Source organism: Ambystoma mexicanum, chromosome 3p (assembly GCF_040938575.1).
Source record: "Ambystoma mexicanum isolate Mex_15411 chromosome 3p, UKY_AmexF1_1, whole genome shotgun sequence".
NCBI classification, from domain to species: Eukaryota; Metazoa; Chordata; class Amphibia; order Caudata; family Ambystomatidae; genus Ambystoma; species Ambystoma mexicanum.
This window is the reverse complement of record NC_090925.1, coordinates 846,228,515-846,248,538: the sequence shown is the minus strand read 5'-3', so window position 1 is coordinate 846,248,538 and position 20,024 is coordinate 846,228,515. Positions and strand designations below refer to the sequence as shown.

At 51.3% G+C, this 20,024-nt stretch overlaps 1 protein-coding gene across 2 annotated transcripts in view; it reads left to right on the top strand.

The window, feature by feature from the left end:
* C3PH16orf54 (chromosome 3p C16orf54 homolog) overlaps positions 1-20,024 on the top strand; it is a 112,253-nt gene continuing 92,229 nt past the window's right edge. Inside the window, exon 1 of one of the 2 annotated variants that reach the window (XM_069651965.1) lies at positions 1-129. The gene's annotated coding sequence lies outside the window, so the exon portion shown is untranslated. Of the gene's footprint in view, positions 297-20,024 lie in introns of both variants that reach the window. The other variant, XM_069651964.1, reaches the window with a different exon arrangement.

Here is a 20,024-nt window from a genome sequence, read left to right as displayed (position 1 = left end):
CCGGGCACGTCGCCATGCACAGAGGTTGCGGCAAGTGGGGTTTGTGCCGTAGACATCTAGGGTGGCGGAAACGATTGATTGCGCATATGAGCTTTCCTGATTGAGTTCTGGAGGGGCTCAGAACATTTAGTAAGAATTCTTTCTTTTGGGTCTGTTTGCAAAAAGGAAGTGATACAATCTTTGTCAGAGTCTTTGAGTGAAGAAAACAGGAAGTGACAGACCAGCCTGTCGGGACAGGAGTCTTTCTCCGAACTGCATCGCCGACCGGAGTGCCTCTGTACAGGGGGCTGCACACAGTACGTACCCAAAATGTAATATGTCTTGCCATGCAATGTATACTCCCTTCCTCAGTACTCGGAGGGCTGACGCTGCCGCACATGGTTCAGACTCCGCTCAATTATTGAGCCTGATGGCAATGCCCCATCTTTTCTCATGTCAGTCTAGCTCTGGTGTCTATGAAGAATTGCTCTGCTGAGAAGTGAGCCTGTGGTATATGTGATAGCCTTCAAGATGGCTCAGCCACCTGAGGGCCCGATACTGAGCTCGAGTTAAAAGCAGTGTAGAAAGCCGACATTCTTCCCTCTAGTTTCCAGCACCATCATTCTGAGGTGGGAGGGAGGATTGTGGAGGGGGCAGCGTGGTGTTTTCCAGCAGCAAAAGCTGCACAATGTCCTTGTTGTGGGGGCAGCGTATGCAGCAGTATCACTGCGTGCACTTCTTAAGACCGCCACTTTTCTAATTCACGAAAGAGTCCTTAATCTCTTAGTAAATTAGAAGTGTGTGGTGCCGCAGTCTGGGAAACGCCTTCATTAACAAGGGGAAACGTGTGCAGTACATGTTAACGCCACCTCACAGGTGCTGTATTTAATCCCCTGTTTATTTGCAAAAGCAGGGCTCAGCCGGAAGAATCCTATCCGAGGCCTTGCATTCCTGATGGTCACCGTCGGGCTGTAAATCAAGCACATGCAAAAGCAGAGGCTTTCTCATCCCTACAGCACATTCTTTCTTTTTACACAGACCTCTGAATCGAGCCCCGAGACTAAAAGATGTGTGTGACTTTGCCTTCTGTAGTTCGATCCTATAAGATCTCCCATGTTGTGGGTGATTACCTGCTTGTAGTGACTGTGTCATGTAGGGTGAGGTGAAATGTGATTGTCAACGGTGGCATACGATGCAACGGTTTGCAGACCATTTCGATGCAGGGGCCACAACCCTTGTGGACAGCCAGTTGGCTAAGTGAACCTGGCCCGATTGTCGAATTGCTGAAGCAAGGGGTGAAGAGGGCAATAGAGTCCATGCAATTAGGGTACCTGGAAGGGTAGCATGAACAAACCAGGCCAATGCGCGGATATCTATGGGGGGAAAAGAATAGCCTGAAATTGTTTTACTTATGTGTATTCTCTAACAATTGGTAGCGTTGAGGGACAGTTCTCTGTGGCTATCCCTGTTAGATAGGCAGTGCACCACTCACTACCTAGGCCCTGTCAGGGGCAGGGTGTTCTTCCTCTAGGGACAGCTAATTCTACATTTCTAAAATTGCTGTTTTGTTAATTATGTGACTGCTAGGCGCACATTGATCTTTCTCCCAAAGAACCGTGGACATTGTGATACTGGGAAAAGAATAACTCTATTCTTATTTTCCTACGCTGGACTAGAACCAAATATGTGCGCGTTTACTTACGAACCCGCTAGTTAAAATGGTTAACGCTATATTTAAACCAGGGGAGTTGCTAGGTCTGGAAAAGACCCGGGGCTAAGCTGCTGTCGGAACTGTTGGGACTGAGGGCTAACTAGTCTTTTGGCTGTAGCTCCTGAGATTCTATCCGGGGCTACAACCAAAAGATCAGGGGCTATAGCCCTCTTAGCCCCCCCCTAGCAACGCCCCTGATTTAAACCATATGTTGCATTATCCACAGATGCTGAGTCAGCAAGGCTCACAGCATGCCATAACCTTCCTAGAGGGGGGACCACCATTTTACCTCCATTCCTAGTGAAGCGGAATCGTGAAAATCGTGGTGAAAGGGTTTTGCTTGAAAAATATATGCATCCACATAGTCTGCCACCGAACTGCATGCCGGGTTACAACGGTTTGGCGTTGCATCCACACACGTGCAGCGGCACCAGAATCACTGCAGGTAGGTGGACGTTGCCTGCACCTGTGGAAACACTGAGCGCAATCATACGGTCACCAGGTTCATAAAGGTTGTAGTAAAGACAGTTTTGAAGGCTTGGTCAATAATTTATGTGGCCTCATAGGATGGTGCCCCACCTATTCAAGGGGTTCCACCTGTGAAACCTTAAAACATGTCTTTACAAGGAAAATTAAGAGGTGGGATTGGGTGGGCAATTATACCCACATAGAGGCACTGCATAGTCATATACATGTGGCTGGAGTAATGCACAAGTACTTTCAGCCACAACAGTACCTTAGGCAGTGCCCAAGTTTGAATGTGCGGTCCTTTAGACTGCAGCCGCGCACCAACCAGTTGCCAATCCTGGCATTGATTGGCCCACAGTTTGGGCTTCCCCAAAGAGAAAGGTACTGCTGTATGTGTAGAAATCCTGAAATAATAGAGACTGCAAGGCATATTTTGACTGAATGTGCGAACATGGCTAATGAATAGAGGACAATACTAGGCCATTTGGTACATGAATATGACTCTATTAAGAGTGATGACTTGGAGTTATTGTCTGAATTCAGACAATCAAAGAGTTCATATTGCTCTGTATCAGTTCTGGGTCATAATTAAAAAGTGTTTATCGACCGTGAGTATTAGGGTACACTGCAAGGTGGTTAATATAGATAAGTCTTACTTGTAATTAAGAACTGGACGCTCTTTTAAATGATGTACTAGGTTTTATGTGTAATTGATTGATGGATATTTTATTTCTATCGCGCTCGTATACAAGTGTTCAGAGCGCAACAAGGCAAGGGAGGGGAACAGGGGAGAACAAAACAGCGATCTTACTAGGCCCAGTGACATTGAGAACGCGCAAGTGCATGGTGGAGGGGGAGGGGAAAAGTGCATGGAAGGGGGAGAGGTGGAAAGTGCGAAACAGAGGAGAAACAGATAAATAACAATAAATAAATAATAAAGGCAACAAACAGTGGTAATGCAGCCAGCAATTTGCAAGTGCTAGGTTTAAGGCAGAAGACAGGGTAGGTCTGATAAGTGCAGGAAGAAAAAGGGGGGGCTGTATGGGTACAGATACAGACCCCAGTGCAAGGGGTGGCCCGGAGGCAGTGCAGGAGGGTGGCAGGATGAGCAGGTACCTGGGCCCAAAAGACAGAGGGTGGCCAGGTGCACAGTGCCAAGAGAGAACAGATCAGCAGGGGAGAGGGGGAGCCAAGGCAGAAGAAAAGAGGAAGGTCTTGAGGTGCTTCCGGAACCGGAGATGGTTCTCCTCAAGTTTTAGAGTGGCAGTGAGGATGTTCCAGAGGGAGGCCCCAGCCGAAGACAGAGATCTACCCCCAGCTCGTTTCTTAGAAAAACGACTGACCCTGAGTGAGTTGGAGGTAGAGGAGCAAAGAGCTCGAGAGGGGAGGTATTTGCAGAGGGATAGCTGAAGGTATTTTGGACCCAGGCCCTAGAAAGCCTTGTGGACAATGCAGAGGGTTTTGAATTTAATCCTTGCATCCACTAGGAGCCAGTGGAGAGATTTCAGAGCTGGAGAGATACGATCCCGGGGCTTGAGGCCAAGGACAAGTCTCGCAGTCCTGTTCTGGATTAGTTGCAGAGGTCCAAGCTAGAGAGAACCAGAGCTTGAGATACCATGAGATTCTGGGGGAAGGAGAGGAAAGGCAGAGTACCTCTGAGGAGGTTCAGTCGGAAATTTGACTTTTTACAGACCTCAGAGACGTGGGCGGAGAAGGAAAGGGTGGAGTCAAAGATGACCCTGAGGTTCTTAGCCGCGCAGGTGGGGGTAGGAGGAGGGCCAAGGGAGGCTGGCCAGAGAGTGAGGGGAAAGGATGGTGAAGTGTGCCGATGAGGAGGATCTCCGTCTTGCTGGCATTCAGACAAAGATCATTGGCGGCACACCAATCTTGAATGGCAGTTAGGCAATCAGTGATGAGAGAGGGAGAGGAGGTGGCAGAGGGCAGCTTGAAAATGAGTTGTGTTGTCAGCGTAGCACTGGAAATTTGAGCAGAAAATGGCAATGCAGTGGGCGAGAGTTGCCAGGTATTGGTTGAAGAGCCAGGGCGAGAGGTTAGACCCCTAGGGAACACCACAGGTAGAGAGGAAGATAGATGAAAGGAAGGACCCAAGTTGGATGTGGGAGGGTCGATCTGAGAGGAAAGAGGTCAGCCAGGCCAGAGCCTGATCAGTGATACCCAGGTTTTCACGGAGACGGTTGAGCAGGATGGTATGGTTGACCATGTCAAAGTCAGAAGAGAGATCAAGGAGGATGAGGACAGATGGAATGTTAGAGTCAAGGTTGGTGAGCAGATCTTCACGGATGTTTAGGAGAGCAGTTTCCGTGCTTCTGGCAGCTCTGAAGCCAGACTGGTGGTCATGGAGACAGCCAACAGAATTGGAATGAAGGTAAGCTGAGAGATGGCCAACTTTTCCAGGAGTTTGCCAAGAAAGGGAGTAATGGAAATTGGGCGATATTTAGCTGGACAAGAAGGATCAGCTGTGGGTTTCTTGAGAAGAGGATGCACAAAGGAGTGCTTCAGAGGGGAGGGGAAGGATCCAGAGGCAAAGGAGTGGTTGCAAAAATCAGCAAGGGCCGGAGCGAGGGTGTCAATGTGGTCCTTGATGGTTTTAGAGGAACAGGGATGAACCTGTTTTGAAGAGGCTTTCATAGATTGGACTTGTCTAGCAACCTCGTCAGGAGTGAAAAGAGGAAAGGAAGAGAAGGATGGTGGGAGGGTGGCTAAAGGAGGATCAGCAAGCACAGATGGAGAGGGAAGAGGAGGAGTGTGGGTGGAGAGGGTGGACAGGATGTCCTGGGTTTTTTAAATGAAATGAGAGGCAAGGGCATTGCAAAGAGCCTGGGAGGCAGCAGGAGGGGTAGATACTGCAGCAGGTTTGGCCAGCCCCTTGCAGCTTTTAAAGAGTTCGGCCGAGTTGTTAGATGCCGCAGAGACACGAGCTTGAATGTGGACTCGCTTCTTGGTGAGGACAGAGAGTCGGTATTGCCTTTGTAGCAGGCGACAGGCCAGTTTGTCAGAGGATGAACAGGAAGTTCTCCATTTCCTCTCAGGTGCCCTACACTTACGTTTAAGTGTAGCTAGGTCAGAGTCATACCAGGAATTGCACTTGGCTTTGGACTTCAAATGGATCCTCATGACAGGGGCAAGAGCATCAAGCGTATCAGAAATTGAAGAGTAGAGCAGAGACAGGGCTGTATCAGGATGAGAGACAGCCAAAGGTGGACGGGGGAGAGAAAGTGGCGGCAAAAGCCTCAACTGACACAAGCTTCATGGGCTGGATGTCCGAGAAGGTAGGTGGCAGTGTTGGGGTAGGCTTGGCTTGGGGGGGAAGAGAGGGAGAGATGAGATGAGAGGAGGGAGTGATCGCTCCAGGAGAGAGGAGTGGTCAGAGGGATGGAGAGGGGGAGGTCAGAGGTGATCAAGACATCGAGTGTGTGCTCTGCAGAGTGAGTCGGGCCAGAGGGGAGGATAGACAGGGAGAGGGAGTCGCAGAGGACACGGAAGAGTACAGAGGAGGAGCAAGGAGAGTCTAACTGTATATTTAGGTCACCGAGGAGGAGGAGTGGAGTGGTAGAGGCCAGGAGGGAGGAGGAGAGGTCTGCCCACTCAGAGAGAAATTAGGTGATTTGACCAGGAGGCCGGTAGATGGTAACCGCAGTAAGAGAATGGGTAGGCGAGAGAGAAAGCCTACAGACAAGGCATTCAAAAGAGAAGTAGGACTGAGTGGGAATGATAGAGGCAGGAATCCGCTCAGGAAAGATCAGGGCTACCCCCCCACCGGATCGGGAGGATCTTGGTGCTGGGAAGATCTTGTAGCCATCAGGGTGGAGAGTGTCAAAGCCTGTGACTGAGCTGGCCGTGAACCATGTCTCAGTAAGACCAAGGACATCAAGGTCTAGTTCTTCAAGTAGGTGGCAGATGTCAGAGGAGTGTTTGATGGCAGAGCGAGAGTTGAGAGTGGCAATATGAAGAAGGTTTCTAGCCTTAAAGACCTTCCGGGGAGGGGTACAGATCAGAGGTACGCCCTGTGGAGGAGAAAGAGCCCTCGGAGGGGCAGAGGAGGAGGAGGAGGAGGAGGAGGAGAGCGAGGGCAAGGTAGCCAAGGGGGGAGAGGAGGGGACAGCAGGAGATGAAAGGAAATTGATGAGGCGAGGGAAGCGCCTATCAAAGAGGAAAAGATTGACCTGAGGGCCTTGGACCATGACAGTGGCCCTCATTACGACCCTTGCGGAAATCGGAAAACGATGGCGGAAATGCAATACCGCCATCGAATAGCGCTCGGTGTGACTATGACCCGTCACCGCAAAGTACGAAGCCATTAGCGACACCGTAGTGAACGCCAACGCTAACTGCACCAAGCACGCGCGCGCGCGCCATGCGAAACCGCAAACACCACCATGGCGCAACGGTACGCCAATTCCGACCCTAGCGGACATGTACCTAACGCCATCAGGCATGGCGTAATGTACCATTCCGCCATGGTGAGAAGTACGGCATCGCGAATCAACCGTAAACGGCCCCACTGAGTGCCTGTACACCGCTCCCTGCCCACAAAGTACAACTCCCCGTAGGTGCAATGAAGCCACAATGCAACCATTGAAATGTACAAGTCACCCATGCATGGCAACGAACAAAAGAAACACAAGAGGGGCCAATGGGAGCTGCAGGGCACAGATGGCACGAATACAGAAGCCATCCCAATGGACATGACCACAGTCCCCCACCAAGAAACGCACGCAAACACAGGCACCTGTGACCAGCCATATTGCGAGAATCACATCATTCCACCAGTCCACCTGGCTGACCGGCATCTGTTACACAAAACCCAATCCCCCGCCCCTGAGCATGACAACATTCAAACTGTCATATTGGCAGCCCCCATCCCTGACCTCACGGGCTTAGTAGGCAAACGCGCCCAGTACAGTACCACGCAACTAAACTCCGAAGCTGGAACCCAATGCAGATCTCCTCACAATACATCGCCCCCCAAATAGGCATATGCCACATCACTTGCAAAGAAAAACGCTACACGGGCCAAATCAGAATAGAAATTTAATGCACATCAAAGTCACCAAGCCCATACAGCCATCAGGCCATGAACTCCTAAACACCAATCACCATTGTGGGCTGCATCCGCAAGAAATGACCAGCCACTACTTGTGTGTCGTCCTGTTCCCTCATGGTACACAGAGCCACATTCACGTACGAAAAGGCAACATGGAAGCGCACAGAACCGCAGGGCCGTCCCAATGGGGAGGCACTAGTCCAGCTGAAAGGCCGAAATGTTGCTCCGAGCCACCAGTACTGCGTAAGGGCATGTGGGCCATTGGCGATCGTCCCATAAGATCGTAATGCTGCTCCACTGATTAACACGAAGCAGCAGGTGTCGGGAGTAAAACCCATCTGCAGGAGTGGCATACAGATGGCAGTGGCAAAAGGGGAGGAGATACCTGTCAACCAAAAGAAAAGAAAAAGAACAGAATGGCCATCAGAACTACATTCCAACAACTCACTTCAATGATCACACGAAATCCACAGCCATATGCATGCTAGCCCACTCCAAAGGATCATCACCACCCCAAAACCACTTGCGACTCCTAACCATCTATATCGAGGTGCAAACACCATCACAAACGAGTGTACCTGTGCATGCGTCTGTCAAAACAGAATCCATCAGATGGGAATGTTAATGTGCATGGACACAAGTGACTGAGGGCGTGTCGAGACAGGGAGGGCTCAACAAGGCCAGATAGACGATGGTCCCACCATGGCAGCCCTGCATCACATAGCGTAGGGGAGGCGGATAGATCCCAAGAAGCCCTGTACATGGCAAACTCTGTACCAAATCACCTGCCCATGCATCCATGCATCATTCCCTCATCCCGGAATCAAAACGCCTGAATAATTACTCACATAACATTAGAAACATCCATTGAGTCTGTGCGTTATGCAGCCTGCAAAATCCACAGTGCCCCAGCCCGTAATTCCAGTGTTGTGAAGTAACATGTATTTGGGAACGGCCGGCCTCATCGCCCACGTAGCAATTGCGCATCCCAAACTATTCATATCAATCATTGCTTCCTCGCCATGGGCCCTGTCTCAAGGACATTGAACAACAGAACGTTATATTTGCAGTCAGACCTGTGGGCATCTCCTCGCCGCTAGCTGGAAACCGAAAGCGCCGCCCTTCGCATTCCACATTTGCAACATCACGTCGAAGAGGCATCTGTGGCCGTTTGAAATCACTAATTAATCCATCTAGTGCGGCTGTGTGTGAAAATGGCAACTGCCTTCACCCACAAATGGGACGCCCCGCCCGTCATTGCAACTCGGTACAGTGATGCATGAGGGCCCACCGTTACTCGAGTACTACGTTCCACTGACCCTTCACAAGTCTGTTCGCGACTGCACAGATAGTATGTGCAACAATGGGACCACAGCAGAATGAACATGTCAACCAATGTTACACGGCCATCGGGTACAAATACATGATTGCAATAGCAAGATGCCATTCCCCGATTTGCAGCGTTGTGCGCGGGACGTGCTCGGCCAAAGGGGAGAGCAGTTTGCACAGGTGGAATTAATCACCACAGGTGGAGGCCATACAGCCTGAAAACACATAAATTGCACAGCCAGTCTCCTCCCACAACCACACCGAAATGCTACCGGCAGGACTCGCGATGTTGGCCCTGGGGGACCTGATAGCACTGCAAGTACTCCAACTCCAAGAAGAAGACGAACACCAACTGCAACCGGCCGCACGAAGGAGACGCAGGAGGAGGAGGAGGCCAAGGCAGGGCCAGCAAGGGCCGCCAGCACAGCCACTACCACCACGCAGGCAGCCCGCAATCCCACGCCTCCGAGCACATCCGTTCAACCTCACTGATGAGCAGATCCACACCCTCTACCGTCTGGACCGGGACACCATAGCCGCCATTGTGGACATGACACAGGCTGACCTTGTCAGCATGATAGATAGCCCAACCGCCATCCCACCCCTACTGAAGGTGGTGTCTGTACTCCACTTCCTGGCCACAGGCACCTACCAGCACACAGTCGGACAGTTGCATGGCATTTCTCAGCCACTGTTCTCACGGACACTATTGCAAGTGCTCGATGCCCTCCTGCAGCACACAGACGACTACATCTCTCTACCACGCTCGGAGCAGGAAATTACCAACACAAAAGTGGGATTCCATGCACTTGCCGGCATACCGGGTTGCATTGGTGCCATTGACTGCACCCATGTGGAATTGGTCGTCCCACATGCCATGGAGGCCCAGTACCGCAACAGAAAACAATTTCATTCCCTGAATGTACAAATGGTGTGTGACTCCAACAGGATCATTACACATTGTTGTGCCCGATTCCCTGGATCAACCCATGATTCTATGGTCTTGAGGAACTCTACAATACCACGCTACATGGAGCGACACGCAGGGAACAGATCCTGGCTACTCGGTGAGTCTCATTACATGCATGATTATGTGGGGAATGTGATTTGGCAATGACCTGGCAGGAAGGGGGGGGGGTGCGTACGTAGCAATGGCATTCCACATCATACGTTTCTCGTCCACATACAGGTGATGCTGGATATCCACTGAAGAGATGGCTCCTCACACCAGTCCGGAACCCACGGGACCAGCATGAGGAGGACTACAACCATGCCCACTCACGTACCCGTGTAGTCATTGAACAGGCATTCGGCCTACTGAAGACTCGTTTCCGCTGCCTCAGCAGGTCTGGCGGGGCACTCCTGTACCGCCATGAGAAGGTTGCAAAGATGGTGATGGCATGTGTCATGCTCCACAACATGTGCGTACGTAGAAATGTGCCCATGCCCCCTGACGCAGAACTGCAAGCACCTGATGATGGTCATGATGAGGGTGGGGATGTGGCAGCACCTCATGGAGTCTGCGAGGCACCGGAGGGCCGTGACATTCGTCAGCATCTCATTGATGTATGCTTCTAGCACTCACGCCTGGTGGCTGATACATGGACACGGGACTCGTGGCACTGTGCGTGTCTGGGACATGCACAATATGGACTGTACGCCTATGATGGCCTAGTACACAAAAATCAATGTCCACACATCTCATTGGTTGATCGTGCACTTTTTATGGCATATGTGATGTCATGTTGAACACCCTATCGACCCGCCACCCAAGTGAGCCCAACACACCCCCTCCACCCTCCTACCTCCCCCCCGAACCCCAGTGTCCAAAGATGCTCATTGTCAGTGGGCTGTCGCTATTGCAAGCCCCCTCTGCGGGTATCAGGGGCACCCCTGCCTGTGGAGCGCAGGTTCCTTCCAGATCTACGTTGGGGGCTGCCCTGGACGGAACTTGCAACGGATGATGTGTCTGCCTGCTCACGTCCATGCATGTCCCTAAGGGTTTGCGAGAGCTCAGTGAGCACACGGCGCACTGCGGCAAGTTCGGCACATACGTCTTTGGACGTCGCATGCAGTTCCCCCCTCAGGCTCTCGGTGCTTCTCTCCATTTGGACTCTCAGGCTCTCGGTGCTACTCTCCATTTGGACTCTCAGGCTCTCGGTGCTACTCCCCATTTGTGCCCTTAGCGTCTCTGTGCCTCTCTCCATTTCTGCCCTAAGTGTCTCAGTTGATGTTTCTATGTCTGCCTTAGTGCCCCCACATTCATCGGCATGGTCCTTGAGGAGCGTGGCCATTTGCTGCTGTTGCACGATTAACTGGTCGAGGGACTGTTGCCTCTGCTGGGCCATGCCCATTTGCGGGGGTGTCACAGAGGGGCTGTTGTCCTCATGTTGCCTTGCCACAGGGCTTGTGGGGGATGGCCAGTCGTTGTCTTGTGGGTGCCCCTGCGTGGTATCCTCATGTTGTACGGGATGGGACAGACAGGGGGATTGGGACAGGTCATGGATGGATCTGACTTCGACATCCCCGTTTTCTGTGTCGGAGCATGCTGCCATCAATGGGGTGTCACCCATGGTGCTGCTGCCACCAGAGGCAGTGCCTTCTGTGGCATCCATTGGGGGGACCTGTGGTGGTGGTGTTGTGGGCATGCTGGCTGCTGGGGTGCCTGTTGATGTTCCCTCCTCTGTGCTGCCACCTGATTTGTGCTGCTGCCGTGTCTTGATGCGTGCAGCTGAGGTGGAGGGTCTCTGGCCGTTGGTCTTGGCCCTCTTTGCAGGTGTGCTGGTAGGGGTGTCCTGTAGCTCGTCGTTTGGATCGGACCCTGTGGTGGAGTAAAGGAGGGCGAGGGTTAATGATGGGTCTGTGGGAATTGGAATGGCATTGTATCACATGCTCTGGGGTGGTACCTGAGGGTGATTTGGGTCGGGTCCTTGGAGGTGCTTTGATTTGTGTGTGGAGTGAGGGTGCAGTTGTTTGGCAGCCTGCAGTTAGGGTGTGCCTGCTGCACGTGTAGTGCGTGTATTAGGGGTTTTTAATTATTTATGTATTTATTGTGGGTTTTTACGTGCGCTATCAGGCCGATGTGTGTGGCCGTTCTCCTGGACATGTGTTTCTGTTGCACTATGTGGACGCATGGTACTTCACATGGATGGACTGTGTGGATTTGGCATTGTTTTATCTGGTACACCTACCTGAATCTTCGGATGTCTGCACTCCTTTCTCCATCCCTCCGACTCCCTCTATGCTCTCCATTCCGATGGTGGAGGCACAGATTTCTTCCCAGGGGGTCAACTTGATGGGTGATTCAGGACCTCCCCCGGTGGCTGTGGCAATGTTGCGGTTGGCAGAGAGTATGCTGCGGACGCGTATCCGCAGGTCGTCCCATCGCTTGCGGCATTGCTGTGGGGTGCGGGGTGCGGTCCCCACCGCACTTACCCGCTGTGCCACCAGAGCCCATATGGTCTTCTTGTTTGCAAGTGCCGTTCTGGTCATTTGCGTGGAGAAGACGACGGCAGCATTCTCCTGGAGGGTCTCGGTTAGCACGGTGAGTTCCTCGCGGGAGAAGTGGACCTGCCGCTTGCGGTCGCACGCTTTCTTCGCTACTTTTCCCATTTGTCTTGGTTTCGCTAGGGTGGGTGACGGGTTGGGGTGTGTTTCAGGGTAGTGATTTTAGTGGTTGTGTGGTTTTAGTGGTTTTATAGGTGTACGCCGGGATGTTTCCCGTTCCGGGCCCATGTTTTTACTTCCGTTTCCGTATATTTCCGGTCACCGTACTTTCCGGTAGGCGCACACTGCGGTGACCGCTAAGAGGGGTGGCGGTATTGCACCTAGGGCGCCGTACGGCGGCGGTGTGGGCCGTTTTGGGGTCATTTCCGCCATCGCGGACTTTGCACTTCCGCCGTGGCGTGGTGCTCGTGCCCGATGGGTCGGAATGGGCCGCACTTTGCTCCTTCGTGCAATGGCGGAAACGCTATTTACGCTGTGGCGCTCCGGTCAGTCACTTTCCGCCAGGGTCGTAATGAGGGCCAGTGCCATTTAGGTAGACATTAATGATGACTTTAGAGGAGTCGAAGGAAGCCATGAGAACTTCCCAGCGAGTGCCACCATTAATGGGAGAGGAGGAGATAGGGCAGAGCACAGAGACCATATGAGGAGTCCATAGATCTGGCGAAGGAACGACAAAGAGGATGTCGGTAAGGGTCTGTCTGGCGGAAGCATTGGAGTAGGTGTCGGCGATAGGAAGACCAGGATTAGAGGCCAAGATATCCTTTTTGAACTTCTTCCTACCAGACTTAGTGAGAAGGAAAGAATAGACAATGGAGAAGCAGTTGGAGAAGATGGGAGAAACAGAAAGCGCCATTGGGGTGGAAGTAAGGAGAGGATGGAGATACTGGGTGGGGGGGCTAAGGCAGGTAGGTGTGAGACAAAAGAGAGTGGTGAGGTCACTGGGCTGGCAAGTTACAGAGAAGAAACAGTATACAAGCAAAATACAGAGAATTTAGCAATGGGCCGCAAGATTTGACTTTTTAGCACAAAGCAAAAACAGCAAGATTTGACTTTTTAGTACAAAGCAAAAACAGCACGATTTGACTTTTTAGTACAAAGCAAAAACAGCAAGATTTGACATTTTCAATCTTGGAATCGGATGTTAGCAAAGGGTTTTAGGAAGCACTGCGCAGCAGGATGACAACATGGGAGCAACAAGCAGAAAGAACAGTGATAGTCAAAGGCAGTAGAAGTGAGTCCATAAGGGGAGAACTAACCCATAGTTCTGGAGGTGGCAAAGTCAAGGCAGTCCGGATTTCTTAGAGGAGTGAGGTAGCAGCATCATTGTGGTTAAGGTGCAGGGAGGACCCCAATTAGGGTTCCGGAAGTTGTCAGGGAGCAGACAGGGGCCTTGGAAGTGGGCCTTTGCTGAGAGGGCCGGCTGAAACCTGCCGGTCCCTGATTGGATGGAAGAAAACACTCAGCAACCAATGGGAGTGCAGTACAGGGAGAGGTGATTCAGCACAGCCTGCCTACACAACAAAGAAAACCACAGTGGCCATCTTGGAAGGGCTAAAAACAGTAAAATAAGCAGCAATAGTAGGTTTTAAATAAGTTAGTATACAGTATATTCTGAGTACTTGGATGTTTTAAAAGAAATGAGAAATGTTTATTTTATAAATGTTTCTTAAATTTGAACAAATAAGTTGATTTTGAATTTGATTAAGTGATCTAAATATTAAACTACTGAGATTATAAATGTTGTATGATCTGTTAAAGTGAATATTTTGTAAAGTTTTTTACGAAACTAAAATAAATAATAAATGGGCAAATGATCGAAGACAGTGATACGTATTTGGAATAAGGATTTGAACAAGGACAATAACCTATTGAAAAAGATATTGATTTAATAAAAACCTACTCTTGCAAGTAACTTAAAACAAAAACGTTCTGCTACTCCCGAAACCCCCCCAGAAAGCAGTCCTGATTCCATCTCATTGCTTCTTTAAAATTAATCATCTGTGTAAAACCTACCCATACCATCTTAGCCTTTTTCTTCGCCTTAACAATCCCCTGCCGTTAATTCCGGCGGGATACTGGGGAACTACCGTACCATCTATGCCACCCAATATCCCGGTGTTACCAGGATATTGCAAGCGGCAGAGATGCCTGTAAATCCCCATCCCATGGAGTCCGATATGGGATGGGGTTGCCTGAATCACTGGCACCATTGCGAACGTTGCTGGGGGATTCAAGCATTCATTTGCTGGTAGGGGCCTGATCTACCGGCAGGTTAGGCCTGCTGGTAGATCACAGCCCTTAGCGGCAGACTTGGAGTTGGCTGGTCCGGAAAGGTGCGGGTATATGTTGTTAGCGGCACCTTATTTCCAGACTGGCCAACTTCTAATGAGCCTATTTGTCTTTATGTTGCCTTGTCTTTTTAATGTTGCCTTTTCAAGAGTGGAGGGGGTGAGCGAGAAGAGCCAATGTTGATGTGGGGCCTATCTGGGCTTTTCTGTTGATGGAACTCTAAGGTATAAGGCGAGGGGACAGCATAGGTGGTTGTACAGTCCTCTGCCACAGTATACAGCCATCCGGGAGGTGGACTGACTTTTTGCTCCAGGAGTCAATCAAAATTGCATGTTTACTGGACATGTTCTGTCTCGGCCTTGACAATGTAGCATGTGGCCGATGCTATGCTGTTTATGGACCAATTCCATTGAGTGATTAGGAGTAAGGAGGGCCGCAGTCTGGCAGCAGCCCAACTTGCGGTCAGGAGAGGTCCCCTTTAAGAGTAAGCAGTAAGGCAGCAACTAACTAAGCCTGACTTGCTGTGGCTTCCTTCAGGTCTGTGCAACATCCTTACTTGCCTATGTAGCCCCATGTGTACCTCTTGTCCACTGTCAACGTTTCCTCTATCTGGATGTACCTCGCTGCTTGCTGGCTCTGCTGCATCTTTTCGACCACCTCGGTGTTCTGGGGCACGCCCACATGAGCTGCCTCCCATTGTCTGGCCCCTGCTGTTGGCCACTCTCTTATTCCCGAACCAGGAGCTTGGTCATGACTTGGGCCCACTTGTGATTGGGATAGTGTGGGGGTGGTGCTCCGGTTCCTCCATTCCAGGATATGTCGGTATCTTCTGGTGGTCCCTCTGACCCTTCAACACTGGCATCTTGTGATGGCATAGCCTTGACTTCTGATAGCATTGTACATTGTGCAGGGGCACCATTAATCAGTTTCACATTCGTCATTCTAGAACAAGTATCCAAGGGTGGACTGGCCTATAGGGAACTCTGGAGATTTCCCGGTGGGCCTCTGCACCCTGGGCCTCTTTTCTGGGGTACTTCCAAATTTTCTCATAGGAAAAGCATTGGGCTTGCTGAAAATTAGTCATATGGGGCCACTTTGAAGTTTATTGCCAGGGCCTCTTTTGGTCCCCATTAATTGATTCCAGGGCCTTTTTTAGCTCCCAGTCCAGCCCTTCAAGTATCTGACCTGCCCCAGCACCCTTGTTGCACCGAAAGAAACATGATATGCAAGCAATATGCATCACAGGAACTTCCTGTGATGCTGAGGGAGCCCCGGTGACTGATATGTAATTTGCCTGAGAACATTTTTGCTGAAGGATTTTAGGATCCAAAAGGCATAGGATGACAACCTGTCCTTTTGGGAATCACATTATAATTATTAGAATTGTTCCTTTCTCCAGCATGGGGTCTTGCAGGGATTCACATGCTCATAAATATTCCCCGCCGTCCGGCTGGGGATCCTCGGTAAAAGAAAAAAAGTTTCACTTAAAAACTGTATTTCCCTTCTAAACCATTCACTGTCCTCTGGGTCATACGGCCCCAATCCAATGACAGCCCTCTCCCTAAGCCCCTTCTCTGGCAGTAATGCTCAGTTTTTCACTGCACGCTTCAGTGAAGGGAGTCCTTGAGTTTGCTCTCAGAGCTATTTGTATGTTTTTTCGTGTTATTGATGGAAACATTCCTTTTTTTGTTTCAAAGATGCCTGTGTGCTCTTTTCTTAATCTACCAACAGCGGGGATCCTTTGTTGAAGTTTTGCGCCCCTCCAGGGCGAAGACCGTCAAAGATTCCACAAGGCCTTTGGGCCTACTTTGCGCCCTCGGACCATAATGGAGGAGAAGGAGGTGAGGTCCCTCTTCAGACCCTGCACCAAATGCGGGCTGCGGAACCTGTTTGTGGAGGACAAGCACCTGCAATGCCTCAACTGCTCAACACTGGACCACAAGGAGGTACAGTGTGAGATATGCCTCGGTATTCTCCAAGAAGACAACAAAGGACAGGCATAGTAGGCTGGTGGCATGGCTTAACGCCAAGCCCTCTGACCTGTGCTCCGAACAGGGTCATGCCTTACCCAAGACCGGCCGGTCCGAGGACCGGTCTTCTAAGTCCTTTGAGGGCTCCTCCACCATGGGGGCCCAACATAAAACCAAGAGCCTTAAGTCTGAGTCCAACGGGTTCACTGCGCAAGCGGGTGCCAAAGTGGATAGGGCACGATCAGCATCACCCTCCGCCTCTATTGCCAGCCGACAATCAAATTCCTCTCCGAAGCGGAAGCCATCTACCCCAGCTAAACTACGTGAGAAATACAAGAAGCCATGGACAGAGGAGAAGGTGGCTGAGCAGCCCAAGCAGGCTCAACCGGCACAGGCTAAGACCTTGTTCACGACTCCGTCGACGAATGATACTGCCACAACAGCCAAGGGTGCTGATCCTGCTAGGGTAGCTCCCACGGCTCAGGTGTCGACATCCCCCAAGGCGCAACTCTGCTGCTGTGACTTTGTCAAAGTCTGCAGGCACGCTATAAGGGGTGAAACCAGGGGGTGGGGGCGAAAGAGGGTGGGCGAGGAGACCCCGAAACAGCCCATCCAGTCCGCCGCCCAACCCATGGAGGTCTCGTCCACGGATGACAAAGATCAGAAGTCCTTACATACGGTCCACAAGGACGTTGAAGAGGACGACGTTGAAGAGGACGACAGTGACGGGTCTAGTTTTTCTGTTCTGCCATCTCAGCCAAGGGACATTTCCTTGGATATTCTGTCAACTCTACACACCTTGGTGTCAGAGATCCAGATGAGGTTACCTCTGGCTCTGGTACCTGTGGTCCCCGATCAGCCACCAGCGAAGAAGAGTAAGCGGCATCCAATGCCCCCATTTCAACCTACGCCACCACATTGGTTCCCTCTGCCCCAGCAGACACAGGGGTGGATACGGCCATGATGATGGATGATGAGTTTATCGTTGCAGCGGATGGTGAATCTCCACATAGGGTGTCCCCACTGGATGAGGTGGGATCGTTCCACTCTATGATCTCCAGAGCTTCAGAGCAATTCCAACTGGGGCCCAAGCAAACCGAGGAGGGCTTCTTGTACCAGAGGCTCAAGGCCAAGAGGAAGACTGTCATGGCGGTGTCCCTGCTGGACAATATTTGTGATGAAGGCCTGGACCTCATGAAGAACCCTTGAATGGCTCCAGCCAAAATGGATAGGCTGGAGAAGAAATATAAGGTACAGGACTACGCAAACAAGTGCCTGAGGTCTGAGCCATCACCGGATTTGGTGGTTTCGGTGGCCACGAGGAAGCGGACGGCCAACCTGTCTTCGGTCCCTCCAGACAGCGAGGGGAAAAGGATGGGCGCCATGGTAAAGAAGTTGATTTACACTGCAGGTGTCCACTATCAAGGCAGCCAATGCACTGGTGATCCTGGCCAGGTATAACAGGGATTTGTGGTACAAGCTGGGGGATGATTGTGGAGTTCCTCACGACGATAAGAAGATGGAGGCAATTGCTCTCTTCCAGGAAGGGGAAGTGGTGTCGGATCATGCAATCACAGTGGCATTGGACGTCGCTGACACAGGGTTCTGACAAATGGGGAACGGTGTCTGCCTTAGTCTCCAAGGTTGGATGAAAGCCATGAATTTCCATCAGGAGGTCCATGTTAAGGTGCTGGCAATGCCCTTGGGAGAGCATCTGTTTGGGAAGGTCATCGAGTTCCTTCAGGCCATCAAAGTGGATACAGAGACAGCCCGTTCCCTGGGCACTCTCCAGCATCACCGCTCTTCTTTTCGCTCCTCCAGCGGAAAGTCGAGCAGTTCTTCCAAAGCATCATACCGACAGCCTTCCCGATCCACAACCCAGGAAGCCTACAGAGGTTGTTCCCAGGCCTATGGTAGCGGTGGACAGTGTTGCTCGCAGGGCAGGACGCCGGTGCTGACGCAAGCCTGAGCCAGTCACGACGCCAGGCCCCCATTTGTGCACCCCGGTGGGAGGCCGGCTGATGAGGTTCATCAGTGAGTGGAGAAAGATCACCACCGACAGATGGGTGCTGGACGCTCTCGCCCAAGAACACACCCTGGAGTTTCAATACAGGTGTCCGCAGATCCCTCTGGTTGCCCGGAGCAGCACATCCATCAGCTCCTGGAAGAGGTACAGGCCATGCTGCAAAAAGGGGGCAATAGAGCTAGTTCCCCAACGACTCAGGGTCTATTCCAGATACTTAGACAGGGGGCTGGAAGCCCATCCTACACCTATGGCGTCTGAACAAATGCCTAAGTCCCAAAGATTCAGGATAGTCGCGTTGTGTCACGGTTCAACCGTGGAAGATATGGAGTAAATGGCGGCTTCATTAGGCCACCGCGGAATCAGCAGCAGCATACTAGTGTTCAACGTGCCTTTGTTTACATAGGCTGACACGCCCCCTTACCAGATGCGCTGCAACTCTTTCGAACTGCCCGCGTCGGACCGCCCGGTGCTTCCTCCGTGTGGTTTTTTCTCCGTCCCTGCGCTTTCAGCCCTCTTACCTTACCTTACTTCTTTCCTTGCCTACTTTTGCCTTTTCCCCGTTCCGGTCAAGATTATTTGCTGTAATTCCTTTTTTCTTCTTATGGTCGCGTCCTTCCGCGTACCGTGTTTGCCTTTCCTTCTCTCTTTCCCTTCTCGCTGACTGCCTGCTTCGCACGGCAGCGTTTCCTTTCTCCTTCGTTCCGTGCTTTCAGGTGTTTATTTCCCTTCTGTTCTTCTTTTCTTTACTTCCTCCACTCTTGCACCTTGCTGGCTTTGCCTTCTGATACTGTCTTTCTTACTCTCTTACCTTACTATCGTCCACCTTTTCTGTTAGCCTTCCCTTTCGAGCTCCCCATATCTTACCTGCATAGGTGGCTGTCCTGTCATCCTGGTTGGAACCTACCTTCAGAACCTATTGGACTCCGTGCTCTCTGGATTGTGCCTCTTCCAGGAGCCACAGTCATTACGCCATTACGCTGTAGCTGTCCTGGATCCCACTGCATACTCCAGTTAAGGATTTGGACCTTTCTTCCGAAGCAAGACCTGCATCTGCATGCTGATTCCGCTCAGGGTTTTTTGCGCCTTACCAGGCTTTTTCCCTGAATTTGGGGGTGAGCTCCCTTGGGTCCGCCTGACGATTCTCAAATCATTGTCAAGGTGGCCTCAGGTGGAGAGCGTCCTTTTCTCTACGAAAGAAGGAAGGGAAAGAAGGCGGAGAAGAGTGAAGAGGTACGCAGAAAAGAAAGAAGGAGAGACAGAGAGTCTACCATAATTCTTACACCGGAGGTCACAGGTGAGGAGACACAGGGGGAGGCTTCTGCAGACTCTGATACGTTGCAACATGTGCTCGGCCAACTGGAAAGAAGAGACTTCTTAACACTGTTGGACCTGGGGGACGCCTACTTCCACATCCCCATTTACAAGAAACATCGAAAGTTTCTACGTTTCATGCTGCAGGGACAGCACTATCAGTTCAAGGTCCTACCTTTCAGCTTGAAGTCTGCCACCAGAGTGTTCACAAAAGGCCTGGCACCAGTGGCGGCCCGTCTACATATACAGGGCATACACTTATACAGTACCTGGACGACTGGCCAATTTGTGTCCACGAGTTGGAGCTGGCCGATGGACACACAGAGGCAGCCGTCCCGCTACTAACGAATCTGGGATTCACCATCAACT